At 45.5% G+C, this 27,311-nt stretch overlaps 1 protein-coding gene across 1 annotated transcript in view; it reads right to left on the bottom strand.

The window, feature by feature from the left end:
• LRP8 (LDL receptor related protein 8) overlaps positions 1-27,311 on the bottom strand; it is a 1,426,130-nt gene that overhangs the window by 398,038 nt on the left and 1,000,781 nt on the right. The gene's annotated exons all lie outside the window — the stretch shown is intronic.

The following is a 27,311-nucleotide window of genomic DNA, read 5'->3' as shown; positions in this document are numbered from 1 at the left end:
CTAGAGCAGGAAGGAACTGAGCGATGCCCACCCATGGAGAACATCATCCATTTTGGAACCCATTCTGTATGTGCCCCGCCCGCCTGAAGTTGAGGCTGCGGAGAGGGTGTGTGGCAACCAAAACAGCCACGTAAGGACCCTACCAAGAAACAGTGTTCACACAATAGGCTCCAATACCAGCAAGGGAGGTTAACATGCCGTCGCAGGGATCCCTGTTTAACCTGCAGGTCACAGGTCAGGATGTCCCTCCCCCACCACCTTCCAAGATTGGCTTGAACTATAACCCCAATCTGCATGCTCTTTGTCAAATCACTGCCTGCTGCTTGCTACCCAAATTGCTTACAATGTGAGGTACAAGGAAGAAAACTCTTTCGAAACCTATTAATGTATCTCCTGCAATTGCAGGTGCCCCTTACACAAAACTAAACGTTGCCCCTAAGCTCTATTACAATAAAACGCAACTAGGCCACAGCGTGATGGACATTATCTGGGGTCGGAAGGCCCAGGAATACTGGTGCCCCCGACTCCATGTGTGAAATAGTGGTTAAAGTGTTGTCTTTCTCACTTGTCTAAATGTGTGATCTTGTACAAATCATTTCATTCCAGCTTTCGCACCAACACATTATATTATCCTGGGCAAATCACTTTCATTTAGCGGCCCTTGCAAACCAGGCAAAAGCTGATAAACGGAGTGAGAAAGACAGTTTCTGATAAAAGATCACTACCCTTCATCGGCAGACAAACATCACACTTGCAAGAAGTCTACAACATTTCACAAAATGGGACAGAAAACTTAATTTCTAGTCCTATTCCTTGTATTCGCAATCACATACCATTCACTAACTTTATATCAACCCAATTATATCGATCTACCTGGACTCTTCTAAATGGAGATGTGGAGTCAGGTAAGCAAACCCGATGCCTGAACTCACCCGGGTCCAGCATTTTCAGTCAGCCTACTATGCAGGCGCAGAAGGTAATTATTGTACTAGTAACCACAACACACATAAATGGGCCCCAAATTTTGGACTAGATGATCTCCAAAATTCAAATACCAAATTGAAAAATAAGACGACCTGTGCTCCAGATGGCTTACGCCACCAAAGCGCCAACACCAAAAAGGGAGATAGCTTCTCACTACTAAACCATCGTCCAATAGACACCTCAAGCAAAATTCTCAACTCTTTTGTCCTAAAGTACCTGATGGAATGGGCTATACGATCCAGACGTTTGACAATGTTCAAATGGGTTTCAGGAAACACATGGGGACCCTCCTGAATGGGTTCATATATGGCTGTTTCCAGCTAAATGTTTTAGCTGCTGCCTTGGCCGTTATATGCACGGCGGCACTGGACATGACCGCAGCCTTTGATATGGTTGTTGGGCATACACAGAGGTGTAAATTGCACGAGTGGAACATACCAAGAGGTCTATGCTCACTATTCTTAGAGAGGCACAGCTACACCCTACTGATGAGGTTCAACCAGACCGAAACACGTGTCTGGGGATGCTGTTGGTACTCTTGTTCAGAGGAGAATTGCCTAGCATTTCGGTGCTGGACTGCCCCAGGGCAGGACAAAGACTGATATGTTTGGGATATTTCTCCTCTGTGAAAGATAGTGAGCTAAAGACTCTGGGTAAGGCTCTTGTAACCAGGACTCATGTCTGGCAGAGGGTCGCCCAGGACCCCCCTTGTTTATTGGTAATGTTCCACACAGACAATACTTTCAAGTAAGATTGGACTCTGAGGGTTTCTTGTCAAAATCAATCAAGGCAAATGTTGGCCTGAGGCAGGGGTGTGCACTTGCCCCTGTCTCTTTAATGTATATATGTCCAATATGAAGGAGGCCTTAGCTAGATCAGACCTTTTTCCACCAGAAATGGGCACTACTCGGGTAGGGTGGTTATCCTATAAGGACAACGTAATTCACCTGGCGAGGATGCCAATTGGTCTTTAAAGAAGTCGGAAATACTTTGTGGGCTGTGCCAGGGATAACTGATTGAAAATCAATACAAAATAAATTAAAAATAATGGCATTTAGGAACCTCCAGAAAAAGCATAGGCTTGTCTTGTCAATTAATCACAATAAGGTGGAAGAAGTCGATTGTCCAGCTTACCCGGGGTTCATAATTACGAATAAGTATACTTTAGCGGTATTTAAAGACAATATAAAGGCAAAGTCAAAATAGTTTCAAACTCCAATGAAAGTAATTACAATGAAACATTGCTCCTTTTTTCCTTAATTGAATTAGTTAAATGGTAGGTTAACGCAAGCATTACATACGGCTTGGCATTGTGAAATGATACTGACCTTAATTGCCTTAACATACTGGAGGGTTCTCTATGGAGAGCAGTGCTGAATTTGCCCATGTCACTTCCAATGTCAATTATTAAACTGGAACTTGGCTTAACCTCCTGGCGGTACACAGTACTAAGGAATAAACTAAGCCTATACGGTAAGATCCTACGAGGAGAACCTAACACTCTTTTACAGGTGGTAAAGAAAGTATTGGAAGGAAGAGGAGCTCTTCCTGTTCTGGAATTCTTCAAGAATTGTGATGTAGTATTGAGGGGTATGCACTTGGACAAATCAGTCCTGATGGACAACGCCTCATTACTAATAAAATAAAACTGAAGGAACAAGACAATACAAATACCGGAAAAATTGATGAATTTAAAACTGTACAAGGTTGATGAAGAGGCTCTTCCTGATTTACAATCACCTATGTTTTACGTTAATAAATGTCTCTTTTGCAAGGCAAGAATGGTTACTATGATTTCTATTTAACGTGTTGCATACTTTGGAAGTCCTTGGCCTGAGACTATACACACCAAAAGCGAATTTGTAGCAACATAAGTAAAGAAACTCTACACCGTCTAATCATAGACTGATGCAAACAGGTAGAGAAAAGACAATTGTACTTCGAGAAACAAGTTCATTCTCCAGGTACTTTGTGCTAAGAAGCTCTATGGCCTGGGATCATGTCCACTAGCCATCTTGCCCGATCCCTGACAGTAAACGCTTCCAATAAGGAGAAGATTTGATTGATTTTAAGTTATTTGCCCCCTAAAGCTAGGGTAGAGTGTAGTCAGAGCCATAGAGACACGTAATGAGTTTATGAATACGTCAACAATAATTTATATTGCATGAGTCACTTTACATAGAAAAGGATGAATTGGATACTTTATATACGAAACACTGTTTTAATTCAAGTAAATGAAAGGTACAGGTTAATTTTTAATGATCAAATGATGACCCAACTTGAACTTTAGCGTGGTTAAGGACATCTGAGTAGTGAGCTCGAGGTAAAAGATGATTTTTGTTGATTAGATATGACAAACATTACATCTGTATGGGACACTTTTCAGCAATTCTGATTTAAGTGAATTTTAGTCTTAGAACATTAAACATATTCGACTGTTTTCTATGGGACACGATAAAGCAAGAACAAATTATATGTAAAGAGCCATATCCATAGGTTTAATCTTCTTTTATCTATTTTGATTATTACCTTATTCCTTGTGAATTTTAAATCTTATTTTATACATTGTGGTACTGAAATTGTATATTAAGATATGTTTGATAATTGTATGAATTTACTGTGTGTATAAAAGTTAGAATTGCTAAGAGTAGATTGATGAATCGTAAGAGTCAGTCACTACTCCTCAAGGGGAGACTTTCCTTGTGAGGCTAAGGAGGTGAGCCTGCTACGCAACATTCCCCTTACGGTGTGGCGTCAAGCAGGACCTCACAGGGAGAGGCTCCTCTCTTGGGGACAAGGACTCCCGTTCCGCAGAGAAACTCCCTAAGGCCCTTTCACTTGGACCAGCGTAACATGAAGGCTTTAGAAAGCCTTAGCAGAGTAAACCACTGTACGTCACAGCCAGGATACATTTGAAGAAATATATAGTAAAACCACTGCGAAGAAGAAGATGAATGAGCAAGTAATAACTATTGCTCCATGCTTACAAACCAACACTACTGTGATGAGGAGTAGTGAAGGAGTAATGAGGAGTGATCAACTTGAAATGAAAAAGGACTATAGTTCTCTGCTGGTGAGGTCCCAGCAATGTAACATAAAAAGGGAAGAAGGGCCACTATCAGGGAGAGTTTCAAATCAGCAGCGTGGTAGAAGCTGATTGAGACCGGGAGATCCTCCATGGGGAAGAAGCAATTAGTTAGCGTGTACGAGAGGCACAAAAGAAGCTGAAGGCAGAAGAAAGCAGAGTGAGAGAACCCAGAGAGAGAGAACCAGTCGTGAGTGTGGTGGTGTGACCCATGAGAGGTGAACTGTGCAGTCTAGCAATGACACCAAGATTACTGTAACGCTGGCCACACAGAACCGCAAAGAAGAAAAGTGACACGACGTAGCAAGCATGAGCCATTCTGAAGACAGCAAGACCCTTATCCTGAAGGCAGGCCCAGTGACGCCGACCCGTGGGAAAAAAGGTAACCGTGAAGGTGGGAGACCCAGGAGGGAGTGCTGGAGTACAGAGAGCAAAATATATCTCAGGACTCATTACCTTCATCCAAGTGGTACTAGGAAGAACCGAGAGAGTGAAATATTTATCGAGACACATCCTACTCATCCCAGTAGTACGAGCGAGAACAGAAAGAGTGAAATGCAGTATGGGACTCATCCTCCTCATCCCAGTGATAAGGAAATAAAGCTTGCAACAAACAAATTACTGGGATGCATCCTTCTAATCCCAGTACTACAAGAAAGGCAAAGAAAGTGAGACTTTTTACAATACCTATCCTACTCGCCTCAGTGATATGAGAGTCAGTCAATACAGTGAGAAGATAACAAATCATAGGATTACGGAGATCAGGAATCACATAGGAGTAATTCTATTGCCTCAGTGATATCAGAGGAGAAACTTTCAGAGACACTTGAGAAAATTATAAAAAGAGAAAATCAACACTAAGAACATGAAGAAGGAGAAGGTTACAAAGCCCAGACTTCACGAGTCAAATGACGAGCACCCTAGTTGTGTTGGGTAGGGAAAGCCATAGAATAGGGTTAGTGAGGCCTGTTCACATATTGTTTAAATAAAATGTCCATTAGAAGGCCACCACTTGGTCTGTCTCCTTCTGATCTACCACAATATATACAATAAAAAATTGTAATCTAAATTGTTGTGCGGTCATACTTTTAACAGAGAAACATAACTCACAAACCACACAGTCTCCCCAAAATGTGTCAAGACCTGCACAGAAAATAGATCTGCGTCTGTGTTCCTTTTCAAAATCTTTTTCAAAAATAATTATCTGTATGTGCTTATAAGAATTTACTTCTCACTCTTCCTCCTGTGCTCCATGCTTGGAAAGTGCACAAACCATCTGCAAGAGGTCCAAACAGGTCTTCTTGGTAGATCTCAACCTAGGTGCCAACTTTGTGAGGGTTTTTGTAGCACTTTTCAGCACCCGGTATATTGTTATAGATGCTCAGTAAGAGTGGAAGTGTCATCCTGAAACGAATTAGGTGTAGTTAATGGCAACAGTCGAACATCATCCGCTTATGTATGAAAATAATTCAAATTAGCACATGGAGATTGTGTTATAGTGCTCTATTTAGTTATAGTGCTGTATTTAGTTGCAGTATGTACATGGTTGTAAGCTCCATGCTGTGTCTCATGATTTCAATCACATGTTGATCAACTTATCATTCCATGTATTTAATGGGAGCTCTAGAACAACAGAACTTGTGAGGATAGGGGATTCTGTGGAAAATGTTTAGTTTGAAAAGAAGACCATTGTGGAGATCGCCTTTGGCCTGGGGCTGCTGATATGACTTATGAAATAAAGCAGAATATACAGGTATTACCGTGTGCAGCGTATCTCTGATCTTAATAGATAGTTATTGACTTACCCTCAGCCAATCAGAATGTTCAGAGTGCAGTCAGTAACTACTGTTATTGACTACATTCTGAACATTCAGTCTTCAAAAGTAACCAGGTGAATAACAATGCAATTTCGAGGAAAGATTTTATTCAACAGGACACCTAATGCATGTTCCTTTCAAATCCACTCCAGTATCACCAGGATTGCAATTTGAACTTGTGAAGACAACATTTTTTAAATACTACAAAATAAAAATATTTAATTTACAAACCAAGTTTGTCTGTTTACTTTACTCTCTATTAAAGTAACGTATTTACTTTACCACAGAAACTCCAAAACATGTATTGCTGTTACCACTATGTGCTAATAGTCTTATAGACCTCAGAAGAGGTCATTGTCGGCTTCACTCATGGCCATATGTTGGTGGCGGGTCATTATACTGTAATAATTATCCCTCTGTCGGTCTAGACGGCTATATTAGCACGTGAAGATTGTTACTGATCTCTTCTCAGCCAATTAGAATGTTCAGAAAGCAGTCAATAACTACTAGTATTGACTGCATTCTAAGCAGGTTGACTTCTGAAGCTGACAGAGAAACACAAGCAATGCAATTTGTGATCCGACTTCTTTGAACAAGACACTCCAAATTAACACACCTGTGTAAAATCTAAATCATGGAACAATGCGTTCAAATTCATATGTAGAAATCATTCACTTTAGATTTCGTCTAATGCATTGCTCATGCTAAAACTGTTTCAGGTCATAATTAAAATGCTACCCCCGAAAGAGATTGCTGTTATTTAAATATTGAATAATAAAACCACATTTAATTGACTACCATGTTTTGTGCATGTACTTTGCTCCCTATTGAACTAACATAGTATACTTCACCACCACCACCACTCTTAAAACGATATTGCTATTACCACTGTGTGCTGAGAGCCTTATAAACCTCTGAAGGGGTCATTATCACAGGATAATGACCCACCACCAAGTTATGGCTCTCTGCTTTGTCTCAGACCATAAGTTGTGGGGGTGTCATTGTCCCGGAATAATGAGCCCACCTGAGGTCTATGAGGCTAAATTAGAGGGATTATGGCAGCAAGAGAATGTATGTAGTTATAATGGGCTTTTCCTTCCTCCCAAGTAGGTCAAACATGACAAAAAAGCAGCTCGAAATTCTGTCCAAAGCCTTTAGAGAGGGTGATGGATAGGCTGGGATTCACGCATTGACGCTCATACCGTGCTATGGGACGGCGATACTCTTTCAGTCCAGTGAATCTCCTTACCGGTATCTGGACTTCTCGTGAGCACAAATCAAGCCCACGACACACTCATAGAGCTTAGCATGCAGGCTACACATCCAGCCGTGCCGTTCACGCCGAGTATCGCAGGTGTGCATTGCAACTCTTATATGGCTCTGTGATAGAGGGAACAGGATACAACATATACACACCCGCCTCCAAACTCCACTTTATGCTTGAGATCACACTTCAAGACTTTGACTGGAATCATTCAGCTCCCTTAAGGCTAAAAGACTATCCTTCTTGCCCCGCAAGCATCCTTCCTAATTTATTAATCTATTATACCGTCACCCGTGCCCAAATGTGCTTTAAAAGCTAATATAATTCATAGGCTTCAAATAAGACAATTCTCCAGGCTGACTGATTATAATGCTCCTATTACATTAAACATGACATTTCACTGTTCCTCTTACTAACCCTATTCGAAACTTGAATCCATTGCCATTAGTGATGTATTGGCGCAAAGGATCGCTTCGCTCTATTGCTGCACCTCTGATCGCTCACTCACACCAGTTCACAACTCGTCAGTCTTTTAGAAGGTCTGCAATCTGCTTCTTTCAATGAGGGAGGCCATCAAATTGGGTTTGCAGAAAGGTGGTGAATCGGGACCAATGTGACTGTGAGGGCACACTTCCAAGGCTGTTCCCTGTACAGAGAAGCCCGAGGCATTCCCCGAGTCCAATGGAACAGTCAGCATCCCATGGCCCAAGAAGACCATGCCATCCTATGCCAGCACCTGGGAATTGCAGAACCAGCAATTCACAGGGCCCGGCAGCACAGACAAAGATTGTCCCATTCATTGCAAAAACCTTTCACCCAGTGTACAAGCACTCGCTCGTGAACACCATCGAGCAATACAGCATGCCGACCGATTCAAGTAGACATCGAGGGTACGCAAGCCCACCTAGGCAAAGAGAGAGGACACCATCCCAATAGGTCAAGCTACCCAATCCAGACACCAAAATGGGGGAGAGAAAGTGAAGTGCGTCGAAACAAGTCCAAGATGAATGCAATATCCATGTTCAAGGTCAGTCTACGTCGGATGACCGTCTGAGGAGCCACCTGACAAGATCATTCGTACTCACATTAAAACCCCTCACTCTTTCAGAGACAAATCATGTTTTCAGGAGAGATCTGTGCAGCAGTTGCTGATACTGATCACGCCTTCTTTGACGGAGGTGCAATGCCCAGAGCCCGAGATCCCTACATTTGGACTTCCCTAAATCAAAGTCATTATTTGCTGATCGGCTATGTCATCGAAGGAAAGCAGTTCCTCGTTCCTGATCAGCTCCTGGGCCAGATGGTAAGTAGCGATGGACAGAAGAAAGCACAGATGAGCTGTGGGGGGAAAAGTGTCAGATTGGGGCGCATGGGGCAGGTCATCCGACTGCTGGGCCAGGTTCATATCACACAGTCCTCCTTGCATGGGATCGAGGACTGGGCAAATGGCGGGGGTTTGAGCGTTAAGTAGAAACTGTATAAATTAGCAATACCGATATATTGCAAGCTTGGCCACAAGAACACTGGTAGATACTGCTGGCAAGACGTTATCCTCCAACACCAAGCTGGTGGTCTGAGTGGGCTGCTGATATAATCGGGTAGTGGCAGTCGTGCAGTCAAGATAAAGGTCTCGGGGAGAGAGTGAAGCAGACAAGAACATAGGGTAACGTGCTTAACCTCAATAAAGAAAAGTCCACTGTGGTAGGTCAGAATCTGGCTATGTCCAAACAATCTTTCCCCACCTCTACAGGCTCAATCCATATTCTATAAAATGACGTCTGTAACATAAAAGGTCCTGTACCCAGAATCCTGCTCTAACCTGTTCACTTTTCCTATCTTCAGATCCAAACCACAAAAACAAGAAAGATAAACTTTGTTAGGGTTGGGTGCAGACTTCTAACCCCACCCTGTCCCTCTTAGTACAGGACCTTGCTGATAGTTCAAGTTTCAAAAAGATTTTAGTGTGCTAGAAGGTTCTAGCCCAGGTCTCGCTCGGTCTCTTCCCACTCTAGGATTCTTTCAGTCTCTCGCTCCCCTCTTTGGGGTTCTCAGGCTCCCCCCCACTGTGGGGCTCTTTCAATCCCCACTCTGGGGAAATTCCTCTCCCCATTCTGGGTTTCCGTATGTTCTCGCTCCCCACTCTGGGGGTCGGTTTCCTTTCAATCCCCACTCTGGGATTCCATTTCTTCTAACGCCTCACTCTGGTTTTAAAATCATAGGGGAACAGGAGGTTTGGGAGGTCAGAGGGGAGGGGGGGGGGACACCGACTCAAACATGAACGAAAAAAGACGGTGATTTTTTTTGGGTGTTTTTGTTTTCGGTAAAATTTCATCTCTGAAATGTTTTCTTTAAAAGCACATAAAACCCTCACCACCGGCTTCTGTCTTCCCGCCCAGCCCGGACTGTCAGCCCCTGCATGCACTTGTGTACGCCACAAGGGTCTGACAGTTCGATTTAGATAGACTGCTCAAAGCAGTCTTTCTAAATCAGTCTTTTTTGATTTTGATAAATTAAAAAACAGATTTTCACTCCACACCAAATCTTTATGTACAATTAAAGGTATGTTAAACATATAATGTTCCAAGTCTTAGCATGTACACATTCAGAGTGCACCTAACTCCTAGATCTAGGGTCAATTATAAGATTACGTGCAGTGGTTGTACTTACCAGGGTGTGGTAGACACAGTAATCCCGATGGGGGGGTCTTGGGTATGCTGGTCCACTCTGCTCAACCTCAATGCAGGGCTTACTGATTAAACAGTTTGGTATCCAGACAACAGATAATTAATACTATATCTGTTAATTTTGGTAGTATATGTGGTTATGGGGTTGATGCCATCAAAGCCAAATCTCAGACAGTCCACCTGTGTGAGTCAGCTACAAATAGTGTGATTGTGAGGAATTTGACCATCTGCACGGGGAGTGTACACTCGCCTGGGCTTTTTGATTTTTTGAAAATAAAAATGAATAATTGGAGCTCAACCTCTGAAAATGTGTGAGGCCACTTGGCACACATTTTCCCTGCTCACCTCACAAAACGCATAGTCTTGTGTACTCCGGGAGGACACAGCCTACAGGTACCGTCCTCCCCAGTCATGCTCAGCTGGAATGTGACAGCCACGGGTACTTCAAAACATCTAGAGAAGAAGGGCAACACCTTCCTCCGCCCATAGCCAGCCTCATTAAATATCAAAGGTTCCATGGATCCGCCCTGTGCTATTGTCCAAGTTCTGTGTGGTGGCGGCACATAATGATGAGAGTTAACTGAAGCAGGCCTGCAAATAGGTCTGGTCACAGAATTTAAAGGACAGGAAAACTAACACCTCTTTGATATGCAACGTGTCAACTTGAAGACTAGTTCCCACCCCTCTGTGTGAAGGATAGTGAATGGCATGTCTGGGTCCACTATTTACCGTAGGCAACCCCTGCAGAGCAGACCCTTTTCAGAGGGAGAAGTATGTGATTTAAGGGAGAAAGAAAGTCTGTTCTTGTCCCAAACTTCAAGGGAGACCTGTGCTTTGATCAAGAGCTCAGTTAACCAGAGAGACACTTTGATCTTCAACAGACAGGAAGATGGATGGGACTTAGGAGTACATTGTGTCACCCCTTACCTTTCCTGTTGCAAAGCACTCTGATCCTGACCTCACGCATAACAGAAGATTGTTGGTGGGGACCCCGGATTGGTTCTTTAAGGTAGGCTTAGCCTGCACCAATCACTGGTGCCCATTTGGCTTTAAAAGAGGGCCGAACCCCCACCTTTGCAGATCATCTGAAGGCTTCACCAGAAGCAGGAAAGTAGAGCTCAGCATTGGACCCTGGCTGAAGGTACAGTGTGCCTTAAATCTTCCGCCAGTAAAGGAAGGCCAGGATTTCCAACAGGGTAGCAAGATACCTCCCCTAAACATCTCCCAGCGAACACAGGGAGATACTGGACTCGGAGGACCCGTTCAGCAGCTCCAGAACCAGTACTAGGTTTTGCCAGCAAACGTCCTAGGTGGGAAGCGCCAGAGAGTCTCTGAACAAAGGACAAGGCCTTTGCCTGCGTACACTGTCCTCAGCTTTGGGCCGTCTGCCTTTAAAGGACTCGAGCCCTGCAAAGAAGCTAGGAGGAGTGCCACACATGCATTATCCAGACTCCATCTTTTAAGGACATTCATGAGGCAGTCGAGCCCTCAAACCACGACCATCTGCACCACTGACTGTTGTCACGCTGCAGTCACTAAAGCCGTCTGAGACGCCTTGACCAGTGTTCCAGATCCGCCAACAAGCACAGAGTCAACAAATCTTGGCCCCGACTGACTGCATAGGCCACCTTGCAGCCACCCGTCCAGCCTCGCTTGCCGAACTGCTTGCCACCTGATACCTGCAGCTGTTGCCCATATTGAACTCTGTCACAGGATTTGCAAAGAGTCCTGGAACCAACTCAATGATGTCTAGCATCAAGAACATCTCAAGCACCAGGTACATTGTGGTTCTGTCCCCCTGGTCCTTCTCCGAAGGCCCCTTGTGACGTTTACGACCCCTTGCTCCCTTGGTGTTGAAACCAAATAACATTGAACAGTTCAGACTGATTTCTTTACCGACTACACTCCTTGTCAGCATGCCTAGTGCATTCCTTTCCTTTGGGAAACTGTCCGTCCTCTCTGTTCCTTTTCAGTGTGGGTTGTATGTTGTAGTGCGCTAGAACGGTCTGTTATAATAATAATAATAAAGTCGATATTTTTATACAACCTTGACTAGACAGTCCCTTTTATCATTGTATTTTTGCTGTGTTGCAACTAAACAACAATCCACGACCTTGCAGAGATAAGCCTGCCATTCGTCGACGTTACCAAAATTGAACACGGAGGTTTATAATTGACTTGTGTTCCAATCTGTTTGGATCCCTTCTGGTATACTAGAGGTGCGGGCTGATTGATGGTTTAGAAACCGATATTCATCCCTGGACCACTGGTGCCCCGGATGTGGATTCATCACAGCGGTCTTGTGCTTCGTAGCAGAGATCATGTTTAAAGATGCCATTCAACTTTCTATCAGGATTCTTATTGTTTTGGACTGGTGCTGACAGACACTTCGCTCTGGTAAGAGCTAGAGGATGCAGGACTGCAGTCAAGCATCCAAGGCTTCCTATGGCACCAGGATCAGCTGCGGGTGAGTTCCTTACACCATGGAAGCAGCTTGGGCCATCAAAGGAGGTATGCTGCATACCTGTCCAATATGACTGAGGGGCAACTCTGGTGGCAAAAGGATAGAACATGGCTCCAGCTTCAACAGGCCTCGTAAGAGGCCCCAAGCTGCTTCCATGATGTGAAAGGTCCTTGCCAGTGAACCCAGACACCATAGGAGTCCTGGGGCACTCTGGACTAGAGGCCATATCCCAACAAAGCTTTCGGAAGGTCAAGGCATTGAGGCTTGTGCCCAGACTTAGTCCAGGGGCATGAACACCAGCCTGGTGTTACAATGGTAGCTCGAAGATCGGTTAACCCACGTCTCTAGATGTGAAATCGACTTTGAATATAGACATTGGCACACAGCGTACATAGATTGATGAATAAGCCAGACAAGGCAATCAAGGTAACCAAAGGTTTTATTAATAAATGTGCACAGGTGTGGCCAAAATAAACACTGAATGTGAGTTAAACTAAGTTCTGTCAGAGGTTTTGCCTCCTAGGCAGTGAACAGATCTGGGAAAACCGAATCAGAAGAAAATGTCTCTCTTGAAAGTATTACCCCACAAGTCCTGCCATCGCTCAGTAAGTCTGGGGCTGGGTGCCCCTCAGCAAATCCACACAATACGCTGTGAGCTCACAGTCTTGGGTTTTAAAGGCGTTATTGCACCCTTTTTCTCACAGTTCTCTGCCACATTTCATGATTCTCAGTCCCAGGTGTTAGCTCAGTCCTTGGAGCCGGTCAAAGGACTCTGTCGGTGGGGCTGTGAGTGATGGGCTGGAGACAGAGGGTGACAGGAGGCGGTCCTAAACTTACGTTAGGGCTCTCATTACGTCACTCACTTGCTCCTCTCTTTTAGAGTTTGGCTCCTCCAACCGCTCCAATCACTCCTCCCCAGAACCTCACTTCAAGCCCTGCCCCCACAAATATTTTCCCTCAATTGTTTTCCTGGATGCGTGCATTTTATCCATCGGCCCACAGCCTACTTAACTCTAATACCCCACTCATTTAGTCCTTGAAAAGATCTCCCGTTCACCTCCTCAGTTTATCCTGCTATCTTCTCATTCTCCTTCCCTTCTTCACCTCCTTCCACCACCTGCTGACTGAGCCCTGTGCTTAGATAGGGCTTTTGCCCCTCCTTCCAGCCTCCCCCTGGTGGTATGAGAATCAGGTGTGGTGCATTTGACTAGGGAAATTGGGAATTGTAGTTCTCCAGGTCTGGACCGCAGATTGGCGAACTATGTCGGCCCCATATTGGAGTTCCCAACTCTTACTCTTTAAGCTGCTGGCTGACTGTCTCAGGGTGTTAGTCACCACTCCGAAATAAGCCGAAGATGCAGAGAAGTGACCTTGGAGATGATGGTGGTACAAGAATCGATTTTCAGCCTTCCATCCCGGCTCCCCTGAGTACAAGACTCAGGCTTCCTCAAAGAGGGGCTCTTTTCCACAATGTACCTCTCTGCTGTTTCAGTTAGGACAGACAGAGGTGTCTATTGAATAAAAGAGCGGGGAGAACACACACCGCCAATACCAATGCTGCAAAGGAATACAAAGATATTAGACAGGGTTGAGGTTAATGCAAGTGTTTAGAACAGTTGAATTAAATGGACAACTACCTAGATAGATATTGGAGTGGAGCTTCCCCCGGGTGATCTACAAGGAATAACACAAAATGAGTGGAAATGGTCTAATTCTATATAGAATCGATAACAACTAACCTGAATAAGGATATAATGAGGAAAGGGATCCTGGAACAGAAGACAACGACAGGAGAAAATAACAAACAGGGATGTTAGTATAGGGAAGTAGTCCCGGACGGCACAAGGGTCGCACTAGTGCTGGGTTGGTGCAGTTTTCTGGAGAGCGTTTATATGCACTTGAGGGCAATCTCACATGAAAGTCACGCAAAGTCCCAGAATCCAACAGAAGAAAAATATCCAGACAAGTTGTGGAGATAACCAGTTGCGGAAATGGAGATAACCAATTAAGTCTGTACCGGAGCACACATGTATCCCAAGTAGCTGTAGATGAGATCCGGATAGTAGACAGTAATTTGGTTACGAATGCAGAGGCGAATGCAGAGGCGGCAGCCAGGTATGAAGTGCAGCAGAAGGAAGCCGGATCCAGTAACGTTCCGAGTCAAAACAACCAGACGAGCACGACAGGAACCAGGGAAGAGACGAAGCAATCCAGTAGTCAGGCAAAAGGTCAACACCAGGAGTTCAGAAGAGGAATCGTGTGTAGGAAGACACAAAGAGGAAACGGACGAAACCGCGAGTAGCTGATAATGCTAATTAGCAGCAACGAGCCCCTTGGAAGACGGTGGTTTTATAGTCGTAAGAGGGGCGTGTCTTGCCGTACGTCTTCCACGTACAAGAGTCAGCTGACCCGGAGTCCGTCGAAGTTTGTACAGATGCCATGGTAGCCTGTATCTGGTCCATAGAGGAGCTTTTAAAGAAGTCGTACCCTGCAAGGAGGACCGCGAGGAAGCCTGAATTGTAACAGCATCCTCCCTCAAAGACTCCGGCAACCCCTTGGCGGAATGGAAACTCCTCAGAAGATCCGGACAAGATGCCGATTGGAGAGAGGCTCCCAAGTACTGTCCTCAGGCCCATATCTCTTCCAATCCACGAGGTAGAATAACGTACCCCTAGACACCCTGCAGTCCAGGATACGCGAGACCTCATATTCCTCCTCACCATTCCCAAAATCGGCGAAGGAAGAGTAGGCAGACGGGTCCCTTGGATGAAAGGCTTAATCAGGGAGACGTGAAAGACCGGATGTATGCGCCATGGTCGCGGCAGAGAAAGCTTAACCGCCACAGGATTGATAACATCAGTAATGACATAGGGTCCCACATATTTGGGCAGAAGCGAGCGTTTGCCTGCAATTCGCAAATTACGGGACGACAACCACACCTTCATGCCACTGCGATAGACTGGAGCAGGTGATCGATGCACATCAGCATACTTCTTGGCACGATCTTGAGCTCGGAGTAAATGACAGCGTACATCCCGAGGAATCTTATCGAGATCTCTCACGCAATCTCTCGCTGCAGGATTAATGGCCGGTAACACCGGATCAAGTGGGAGTGCCCTAGGATGACCACCATACAGGGCAAAAAAGGGAGAAACTCCAGTTGATGTATGCATAGAGTTGTTATATGCAAATTCTGCATAAGGCAGAGAAGTAAACCAAGACTGTTGGAACTGAAGGCATAGACAGCGTAGATACTGTTCAACAGTAGCTTTAGTTCTCTCAGTCTGCCCATCTGTTTGAGGATGGTAAGCCGAGGAGTACCTGTCCTCAATACCCAGAGAAGCTGTAAGAGCCTTCCAGAATCGTGACGTAAACTGTGTGCCACGATCGGAAACAATAATCGAGGGTAATCCGAAGAAACGAAACACATTTGTCAAGAACAGTCTCGCCAATTCTGGAGCCGCGGGCAAACCAGAGAAAGGTATGAACAATGCATATTTTGTGAAATAATCAACGATTACCCAAATGGTGTCATGACCCTGAACTTCAGGAAGTTCCACAATGAAATCCATTGACCGCATCTGCCAAGGTTTGTACGGAACAGGAAGAGGTTGTAGCAAACCGACTGGTTTGGCTCTAGAGGTTTTACACTGGGTGCATATGGAACAAGTCAAAATGTAGTCTTTTACATCACGAACCATGGAAGGCCAACAAGCCCAACGCCGTAAGGCTTCAAGAGTTTTTTGACTTCCCGGATGTGCAGCAATGAAAGAATCGTGAGACCACTGGAGCGCTAAATCTCTACCTTGACCTGAGGGTATATAGACACGCCCTTGAATGAATGGCATGCCCTGTACTAGTTCCAGGTTGAGGTCAATGATCTCTTTTGGATGGGTTGAGACCCAATCAAGGATGATTGAACGCAAAGAGGGCTTTTGTTCCGTAGAAAAGGAAGTGCTTCGATCTGTTGAGACTGACCATCCGCATGTAAGCGAGAGAGGGTATCAGCCGAAACTTGAGCTTTAGCAGGACGGTACGTTATAAATTGATATTGTGAAAAGAACAAATGCCACCGCGCCTGTCTAGCTGTAAGACATTTCATAGATTTGAAGGATAACAGACTGCGGTGATCCGAGTACACTGTTACAAGGTGTTTGGCCCCCAGAAGGTGGTGTCTCCATTCCAAAAATGCGTCTCTGATGGCTAGAAGTTCACATTCTGTGATGGAATAATTTCTTTCGTAAGCTGTCAATTTACGAGAGAAGTATGCAACAGGATGAATTTCTCCCGAATGAGGACAGGTTTGAGACAACACCACCCCAAGAGCATACCCTGAAGCATTGGCTTCAACAAAAAAAGGAAGCTCGGGATCAGGATGTTTGAGGACAGGGGCAGAAGTGAAGGCTGATTTTAATTGGTCAAAAGCTTTCTGAGCTTCTGAAGACCATACAAATGGCACCTTGGCATTTGTCAGCGAAGTAAGAGGTGCAGAGATTTCAGAAAATCCGTTGATGAAGTGTCTATAAAAGTTTGCAAATCCCAGGAATGATTGTAAAGATTTGACTGATTTGGGCACAGGCCATTCTAGGATTGCACTAATTTTAGACTGACTCATGCGCACTCCATTGTTAGTAAGATCATATCCCAAGAATTCCACCTCTGAGCCATGAAATATGCACTTTTCGGCTTTTACAAACAATCTATGTTCTCTCAGGCGTTGGAGTACTGTTTTGACATGTTTTTCATGGTCTTCCTGGTTTTGTGAGTAAATCAAAATGTCATCCAGGTAGACAACAACAAATTGATCATGAATGCCTGAAAGGTGGCCGGAGCATTACATAACCCAAAGGGCATGACAAGATACTCAAATAGACCGTAACGTGTTTTGAATGAGGTCTTTCATTCGTCCCCCTCTCTCGTGCGGACGAGATTGTAAGCTGCTCTGCGATCAAGCTTAGTAAATATTTTGGAAGAACCCAATTGATCAAGGAGGACAGAAATCAGAGGAAGAGGGTACTGGTTTTTTATGGTTGCTGCACTCAAAGCACGATAATCAATACAGGGACGTAGATCCCCTTCCTTCTTAAGAACAAAGAAAAGTGGTGATGAAATTGGTGATTTAGAAGGATAAATAAAGCCCATGGCCAAGGCCTTGTCAATGTAATCTTTAAGAACTTCATCTTCTTTGAGAGTAAGGGAGTACACTCTGCCGGATGGTATCTTTACCCCCGGTATTAGGTCTATTGGGCAATCATAGGCTCTATGTGGGGCTGGAGTCTCCGCCATCCCTTTGTCAAAAACATCTGTGTAATCTGCATATTGAGAAGGTATCACAGAGACAACATTTTTAGATACAGCTCCAATATGCATAATAGGAGGAACCAACGCCCTGACCGGAGTATCCTGGGTAATACCGAGTAATGTAGTACATCGAGTATTGCATATATTGGAAGGGAACTGAATCTGAGATGTCGACCAGTCGATGGCAGGATTATGGAGCTTCAACCATGGAATGCCCAGAATTACTTTGTAGGCTGGTGCTTTAATGATATCGAATGATATGTCTTCAGTATGGCCTTCATCAGTACTCATATGCAGTGGAACCGTTTGGTGAGTTACCATTCCTGAGGCAAGAATTGAACCATCCACTGCATTCACTGTTTCAGGTATAGTTTTGCGAACCAGTGGTATTCTTGACATGGAGGCAAAGCATTGATCAACATAATTACCTGTTGCACCTGAATCGATCACGGCTGTTGTCTGGAATGATACACCGTGATCTAAGGAAAATGTAACAGGTAAGCGGACTAAATGACTCGGATTCTGTAATGTAGAGTCCAAAGGTGAGTTTCCCGACATAGGGACTCTGTCTACTGTCGGGATTTGGCGTTTCCCGCCTTTCTCTTCGGCTTTTTGGAACATTCAGGCAATAAATGATCAGAGGCCCCACAGTACATGCAGAGATTGTGTGATCTACGATATTCTCGTTGAGCAGGGGTAAGTGGTCCCCTAACCACACCAATCTGCATAGATTCTGGCGCAGGAAGTGAGGAAGACGAGGCCTCTGCTGAAACCGTGCTGAACAAAGCTGGTTTCTTTTCGCCACGTCTTTCAGATTTACGAGCATCAATCTGAAGGACTAAATCTAGCAGGTCCCCGAATGCCGTGGGGACTACAGGAACAGTGGAGAGGATGTCCTTTAATTCCCCTGAGAGACCTTGATAGAAGACGGCTGTCTTCTTTTCCTCAGGCCAGTCAGTTTCTGCTGCCAACTGATTGAACCGGGCCAAATAGACCAATAAAGAATTGTTCCCTTGACGATTCTTTAAGAGTTCCAGGTCATTAGCTTGAGTAGTATAACGAGTATCAAAAACTTTACTCATCATAGCAAGAAGGGCATCAGAGTTGTAAAGAACAGGACTATTGGATTCCAACAATGGGTTGCCATGCGGCTGCAGTGCCTCCTATTCTACTGCAGACTATGAAAATAGCCGCGGTACCGTTAGAGGCTATGGAGGGTCGCACTAGTGCTGGGTTGGTGCAGTTTTCTGGAGAGCGTTTATATGCACTTGAGGGCAATCTCACATGAAAGTCACGCAAAGTCCCAGAATCCAACAGAAGAAAAATATCCAGACAAGTTGTGGAGATAACCAGTTGCGGAAATGGAGATAACCAATTAAGTCTGTACCTGAGCACACATGTATCCCAAGTAGCTGTAGATGAGATCCGGATAGTAGACAGTAATTTGGTTACGAATGCAGAGGCGAATGCAGAGGCGGCAGCCAGGAATGAAGTGCCGCAGAAGGAAGCCGGATCCAGTAACGTTCCGAGTCAAAACAACCAGACGAGCACGACAGGAACCAGGGAAGAGACGAAGCAATCCAGTAGTCAGGCAAAAAGTCCATACCAGGAGTTCAGAAGAGGAATCGTGTGTAGGAAGAAACGAAGAGGAAACGGACGAAACCGCTAGTAGCTGAGAACGCTAATTAGCAGCAACGAGCCCCTTGGAAGATGGTGGTTTTATAGTCGTAAGAGGGGCGTGTCTTGCCGTACATCTTCCACGTACAAGAGTCAGCTGACCCGGAGTCCGTCGAAGTTTGTACAGACGCCATGGTAGTCTGGTCCATAGAGGAGCTTGTAAAGAAGTCGTACCCTGCAAGGAGGCCCGCGAGGAAGCCTGAAGTGTAACACATGGGTACCCTGGTCTAGTGCAGGTCCTAAAGAGATTCCAGAGCAGCTTCAACACCCACATAAGGGAAGTTGAGCATGCCAGCGCTGCCTACTCTGCAGCAATGCTACTTCACGATTTTCTGAAGTTACCTACCTTTTTGTTTTGTTGTGATGAAAGTCTGCCTTAACGCGTGGCAGGGTGGGGTCAACCATGGGATTCTCCCCATGCTGGCCCTATGCTCATCATCGCATTGCGCCTTCAGCCCTGAAACTTCCCATGCTGGCAGAGCTAGAATCACATGTTCATATTTGGCTGAATAAATAATGCATATTAATTGACAGCTGATTGTAGTTATGCATGTAGACTGAGCACTGAAGGGTTTGCATGGACAGCAGGCGGGTTGATAATGTGAATAATGCAAATTAATTTTCAACCTGGAACAATGCCTGACTGCACAGGCCCATTCATCCCAGAGCACAGCGACGCTGAGCTCCCTGAAATCAATAAAAGTCTGCCACCAACTGGTGCAAAACTCACACTCAGTTAAAGCGGCTACTCGCACAGCGAGCACATGCCTAATCGAACCATACTGGGAATAGAGCGCAGAGCCCCAAGGTGGTTGTTAGGGAGATTTCTCACACGAGTGCTAAACCCCCTCTACCTTAGAGCCCTCCAGCTCTTTTGCTATATTTTTGGGCTTTGAACTTTTCATTTTCAGTGTTGCACATTTTATGCTCATAGACTGTGCAGTGACACAGGGTTGTCTTTTCAGACTTCACACTTTAAACTCCATTTTCTGGGACTGACTACTGTCTCCCAGAACATGTAAAGTTGCATTGACTTTATAAGTCTCTTTAAATTTACAGACCCAGTACAACCTATCTTACAATAGACTACTGGAGGGGTTAATAATTATCCCCTTTTGCCTGATTCTCATGGAACATTAGTATGTTCCCCTTTCTCTAAGATTTGGCTGGTGGCAGTGGTATCTACCATTTTTATTCTACTGCAGACTATGAAAATAGCCGCGGTACCGTTAGAGGCTATGGTGGTAGCCTCAAACTCAAACCCGGTAATCCACTTTTATTTTAACTTCGTTCCAGTCGAGTTGTTTGGCCATATCTTTTTGTAAAGGTCTTGCTAGTCTTTTACTCTGCGCGCCAAACCAGGTTTGGTTCCTTTGTTCGCCGTCCTTTGGCGGCTTCTGCACAGAAGCCCTCCTTAGGCGCCTGAGTGGACAGGATGTGAGGGAGGGGTTTGAGGCCCCCTGCACAGGGTCTGCTTGGAGACCCAAGTCACACTCTTGTTTGATTGGCTGGGTGGCTGCCGTGCCAGGACAGCCACCCTGCTGTGTGATTGACAGCAAGGCTGTGTGAATGGGGGATTAGGTGCATAAAAAACCCAGTCTCTGGGACTGGAAGGCAGAATCGCCACTGGAACGAGAGAACCAACGAGAAGCTGAAGGAAGACGACTGATGCAACTACTGAACACCTGGTGAAGCCCTTCTGCAGGTCCGAATCGCCTGAAACTTCGATGACAGAGGAGATCTGCAAGGAATCTTCTCCCCCTGAGCTTGGTGGGAACAACCAGCTCACCAAATGCCAGACACCGGTCCTCATCCTGGACGAATTTGCTGTGCATCGCTATAGTAGATCGGATAGCTAGTGGGAATAGAACCAGTTTGGGTTTTTAGGAGCGCACCTTTTATTCGACGTTTTGCTATGCTGCTGGCTTCATCCCTTGGCAGTGCAGAACACTCCAGCCATCATCCTCCTTGTCACCATGACTGAAGCTTCAGAAATCGTGAGCCTGCAGGAACAACTGCCTCAGCTACAGCATTCTTCTTCTTTTATGGTACTGTGCAAACTCAGTCGTTCTTTCCGTCCGACCGCGGTGTAAGTGCTTGAAATCTTTCACCTCTCCGAAGGCTTGTCCTTCTCTTCTCCTTTGAATAACTTTTCCTCTGACCAACTTCGTTTTGAATTCTTGGCAAAGACTTAACCGCAAACTACTTTGAACTGTGTGATCCTCTACAAGACTCTGAACCATTAACATTGGCCCAGGCCTATTTACTTGAATCCTAGTTGTAGTAAGCCTTTTCTAGATAGCTATATCACGTGTTGGTGTTGTTGATTTTGAATAACCTCGTCTTTTCTCCTTTTTAAATTGCTGAAGTGCCATTTTGCTCACACTTCATATTGAGCTTAACTTGTCCAGAATTGATTGGGTGGAGTTGTAGTATATTAAGACTGTGATTTTCTGCTGCTTTATTTTAGTGAACTGTTTTATAACTGATGGTGTAAATAAATGTATATTCTTTTACTCAGAAACCATTAGTCAGTGTTTGTTTGAATCATAGTAATTGTTGTCCTTTGTGTGAACTCTTATACTGCTCACTTTACTCTTGAGATAAGTCTGGCTGCTCAGCCGTCGCTATCACTTTACTGTGTAGTACAGGCTTGTACCAAAGGTGAAATTGTACTTACACTTGTAGTCTTAATTGTATGTAGTGGTCCCAAAGGGTACTGCATATGATTCTGCCTAACAGTGGCGGATACAGGATTCCTGTTTCTGATTGGTCGTGAGCAGGTTAGGATACATGAAAGAAATACTGGGTAATTAAGCAACGCAAAAGGGCACCATGTTCAGGGGCACTGGCACTGAGCTGCATCATTGGGATTTGCTTCTCACATATCCCTTATTTTTCCTCTCTCAAACTCTGATATTTAAGCCTGTGCCGTCTAAGGTCATCGCTGTGACACAGAGCTTCTACGGAGCCAAGATGAGAGAAAGGCCTCTCTGCCTGAGTGGAGAAGAATGGAGCAACTCGGCCAGGGCGCTGCTGCCCGTAAGGCCGGCCCTGCAAACTACATCCTGGTTTTAGGCAAAGGGAAGATGAAAGTCCCTGTTTGGTCACCAAGAATTATAAACTAAAAGTACATCATTTTCCAGTTTTGCCAGCTGAGGATGGACTTGAACCACCAACCTTCCAGCTATTAGCCACATGCATGTACTGCCTGTGCCACACAGAATGTGAATCTAGAAAGGCATGGCTGTCACACGGGGCAACAGCCCCTTTTGTTAGTAACGTGCTTACATCCAGAGACATACCTCACAATTTATTTGCAGATATTCTGGATTGGGGGAGTGAGGTGGGTTGGGTTAAAGGGGCGAGCAGATGGGGAAGGGGGGAGGTGGAGGAGTGAGGTAGTCGCTCTTTTATGTTGTTGGCTGTCCCGGTTTTTTGTCTTGAAAATCTGGTCACCATACTATGGGGACAGAAGGAAAGCCCAGGTGCTGATGAGAAGCAACTGAGGCTACAAACAGCACAGAGAAAAGAACAACTTTTCACTGGAACGTGAAGTACGGGTTCCACCAGCGATCTCGTAAAATAGGCATCGATGAGAAGCAGTGCATGAAGACTGAGAACAAGACAAATAAGTGCCTGCTGGGATTTGGAGTCCTCAATCTGAGAAACATCTAGACAAAGACAGTAATAGAGCACAATATACTGTGAGAAGGCTTTCAATAGGCGATTGAATGTATTCTATTGTAGCAATCACGCCTCATCAAGGGGGGGGGGGGATGGGGGACCCTCAGCGAGGGCTGCTGGCTATTACCGGCCTGTACGCCACCGTGGTGGGGTGTGATTGCTATCCACACCTCAGGGTTGCCCAGGGTGCAAATAGTTCATTTTTCCCCTGTTGCCTCTGCACAATTAAAACAAAAAAAATGAATATGGTTCCATCTGGAGACGGGGTTGGCTATCGGGTGGCTGGAAACAACAGGCGAGACACTGTATTCTCACTCGTTGTTCCAGACAACTGATTGGCTGAGCTCCTGCCCCCGGGAGCAATTAATGCTTAATTTCACGTATTTTTATTTTATTTCGGGTATTTATTGAGCGCAGACCTAGTTTCAAGAAGCAGCAGGGAGTTTTACAACAACGGATTTCAATGAATAAAGGTAAGGGGGCAACATGTCACAATAGGGCAATACATTGTAATTAAGCAACAGGGCTGGTAATTAGGAATGCGATGGTTGGGATCGGGGTGTCCCTCGCGCTTTTAAGCGTACTTGGGTCTCTTTGATATTGCTTTGATAAGGCATAGTCAGTGCTTTAAGTGGGGTAAGAAATTGAGGGGGGCCCTCATCCAGGGGCGTGACTTGCATGATGGGCGTGGTTTAAGACTTGATGGGCATGGCCACTAAGTGCATATTGCAACACAGTCTGCTTGCTACAAACTAATTCGATAAATCACCCAGCACACACTGTATAAATATATAAACCGGGTCCTTTATGCAGGTGAGGCCTTGTGACTTAAGAACTGTTCCCGCTCAGCACACAACCAGGTTCATTTATGCATTGTTTAGATACACCTGCAAACACCTCTACCACAGCTTTTCCCTACTTATCTCTCTTTTTCATTAATCTGCTCTTTTCTCTTCTTTCTAGTTTCCTTTCCTCTTTTATCTCCCCCTCTCCGTTGCCCCCCTCTGTGCATGGCTTCTTTTCACCACTTTTCATTTCGCTCCTTGAACAAACCTGGCTTATTTATTTATTCATTGTTTGTCGGATAGTGTATCCAGCAAACAATGCATACATAAATTAACCACTGGCGTGCGCAGAGCAGGAACAGACCATGACCCTGTTTATTTATTTATTTATGCATTGTTTGTCGGATGCGTGTATTTGACAAACAATGCACAAATAAATAAATGAACCAGGTCTGGTTCATTGTGGGATGTGTGATTGAATCTGCAGAGAACACCCCCCAGGTCACCTGGGGGAGGGGGTGTGGGCATGATTCTGCCCACAGTAGGATGACAAGAAAAACCCAGACAGGCCATAGAGATAGAAGTAGGACTACTGTAAATACAAATACAACTGTAGTCCTACTTTTATGTTGCTGGCCTTTTTGGGGGGGGGGCAGAGAAGGGGTGTGCTCAGAGGCACACTCCTCTCATTGGAGGAGAGTGCCATGGAGGGGAAGGGGGAGGAAATGGGGGCGTGAAAAGCATTTCACGGCCCCATTTCCACAGGAAGAATTGCGCCGGGACCCAATTTGGGATTTCAAAATTGGAACCTGGCAAAAACCGTGACTGTAGCCACCCACCTTGCAAACCCCGGACTGGGCTTTTTAAATTAAAAAAATCCCTGGACCCCGGGACGAAGGGTGATTTCCCCAGACTGTCCCTGGAAAACCGGGACGTCTGGTCACCCTAGCCCACGGGCAATAAAGGGACTGTAACTTCCGCTCCTGACCCCTCGGGGGGTGGGGGGGGTCAGGGGAGGAAGTTACAGTTTGGAGATGCTGCAGTGCTTCTTGCAGGCAGCTGTGACTGACAATAGTGCCAGCCAGCCAGCCATAACGTCGCTCAGTTTGGGAGACGCTGTGACTGGCTGGCCCTTCTGTCAGCCAGAGCAGCCTGTTTCAATCATGGTGGCAGCTCATCTCCCGTCGCGGCTGGGACCGTGGCGGGATAATGACCAGCTGCAGCGTGACGGGACAGGGAACCCCAGCAGGGCCCCGGCTCAGCCTCACTTTTTGGAGACTGCCGGGGTTCGGCCCCGGCACACTTAAAGCACTGGGCATACTGGCTTTGTGTATTACAGTGTCCTGTAGAATGGTGTATTTGAACGATTTTCCAAGTTGTTTTGTCACCCTTTTCTAGCTTTTGCCGAATACTAAATGAAATAAAAACTTAAGACTGCAAGCACGCGCAGTTTCCTGTCCCAGGTTTATGGACAGTCCTCCAAGGCACACAAGGTGGTGTTGTGGGGCTTGCAAACTCCTGCAACCCTTCCCACCGCTTGTATTTTGTTTTCGTTACGTCCAGGCCAATGAATGCGGACATGGATTATCACAGGAGCGGGAATTCACTTTATGATCCCAGTATTGAAACCCATTTTATATAACACAGCAATTCTGGCAATCTACAGAAAACTTGCCCACAAGGTTCAATAAAAGGAAATTGCAGTGGTAAGCCCAGCGTTGCTATTAGAAACGATTGCAGGAAACAAAGAATGGGTTGTTAATTTCAACACTTGAGCAAAGTGGATAGTAAAATGTGCCACTTATATATCTGGTGTGAAATTCTCAATGTACCTTTTAATCTGAAGAGCGGGTAATAAAAATATATTTTCATTCGGGTACTCATGACAAGTGTTCGCTAACTCTCCAAACGTCTTCTGCTGCTTTGTGTCTCCGTTTCGCCATTTGAAGTTTTGATTTTTGCAAAGCGTCAGATTTACAGAAAAATTATAACTTAATCACCTTTTGTCAATGTTTATATTCTGCACATGATGTCCGAGTTGGGTGGTAGTGTGGCTATTGGCAGCCCTGCCTTCAACCCATCCCCACTCGACCAGCAGAGCTATGGCACAGATAATAGATGGATGGCATGGCCTGGTGGGTGCGCGTTGGGCAGCTAATGTCCCCGTAACACCACGGTTAGCAATAACACCCCCGCCCCAAGGGCCCCTTAGATGGGAACTGGGGGAATACCCCTCAACCGTCCTACTCGCCATGCGTGGGTAGCCTGCCTCTATCCTTATTCCCAGGGTGATCTCTGTGTGCTCTCTAGTTGGGAGACTGGTAATGATATTGGTCCCATGTGATCATTTCGCCTGGAAAAAGTCACCAGGTAGGCGACTTTTTTTCCCTGACCTCTCAAAAATATTCCCCAAATATTCTAGAAGGTGTATCATTTTATATGATAAACCCCAGTCTTAAAATATTTGGGGAAAATGTTTGATTTTGCTGAGGCTGCATTTTTTGGGGAAATGTCACCCCCTGGCGGCCTTATCCCAGGCAACTTTATCACTGGACAGCGCGATATTGTGCACGGCCGACTTTAAGCGGCGGCAGCGCCCCGGGCTGTTTAAAAAATAATTGGCGCACCCCACCCCATTGACCAGGGGTGCATGGGGAGGGTAGGTGCCAATCTTTTTTTCAAACTCCCCGCTCAGGCGTCTGTCAGGGAGTTAATAACTCGAATAGGGCGCTCATGCTAAACCATGAGCACCCTATTCCAATGAAAACCGCCTCGCTCCCGCGTCGGAGCAGGGCGGTAATCATCTCAATAGGGACGTTATTAAAAGCGCCACCCAGCCGCTGGTGCATTTAATAACAAAAGGGCGCCTGCCGCCTTCTCTCACTACGCCCGCTCGGGGGAGCCCTTGAAAGACTGGCATGGAGGGGGGCTAATGGCACCCTGGGGGGCATGGTGCCCAAGGCAGTCACCTGGCCCGCCCTGCCCCAAGGACGGCTGGCCCTGGGTACTGAACTGGGGTTCCATGTGATAATTTCACCTGGAAGAATTCCATTTCCTACCCTAGATCCCAGACATCTCAATTTCATTTGCAAGGAGTTCCAACCTGCATGATCGTGGGTCTAGGCTATGGCATGCGCCTATATCCAAGGAGCAGCAAAGTGCATTACAGAGAACCTTATTTTAGCAGTATCATCTCAAACATGGGGTGTTGTACGTAGAACAAGTTGCGCGCCGGTGACACCCGATTACATAATGTGGTGGGGTTGGAATCATTTTCATTGAATAACCGTCCACTTACAGTAAAACCTTTAATTATTTTTTTTGCCAGCATTTTATTTATTTATTTCATTGTTCATTTATAAGGCGCCTAATACCAGCAAGTTTCTAAGCGCGGGATCAGGGTTCGTACCTGTGTTGAGCCACGTTGTCTTACTTCAAAGACAAATGCGTTGCTCCTGAGCTATCCTTCTTCCCCTGACAACCAGGTCTGAATGTAAACAGGCAACTCGTTTTGACATTAGAACACGTCACGTCACATGCAACGAGAGTGCTTCACCTCTTAC

The sequence above is a fragment of the Ambystoma mexicanum genome, chromosome 1q, assembly GCF_040938575.1.
Source record: "Ambystoma mexicanum isolate Mex_15411 chromosome 1q, UKY_AmexF1_1, whole genome shotgun sequence".
NCBI lineage: Eukaryota > Metazoa > Chordata > Amphibia > Caudata > Ambystomatidae > Ambystoma > Ambystoma mexicanum.
This window is presented reverse-complemented; position numbering and strand designations above follow the sequence as displayed.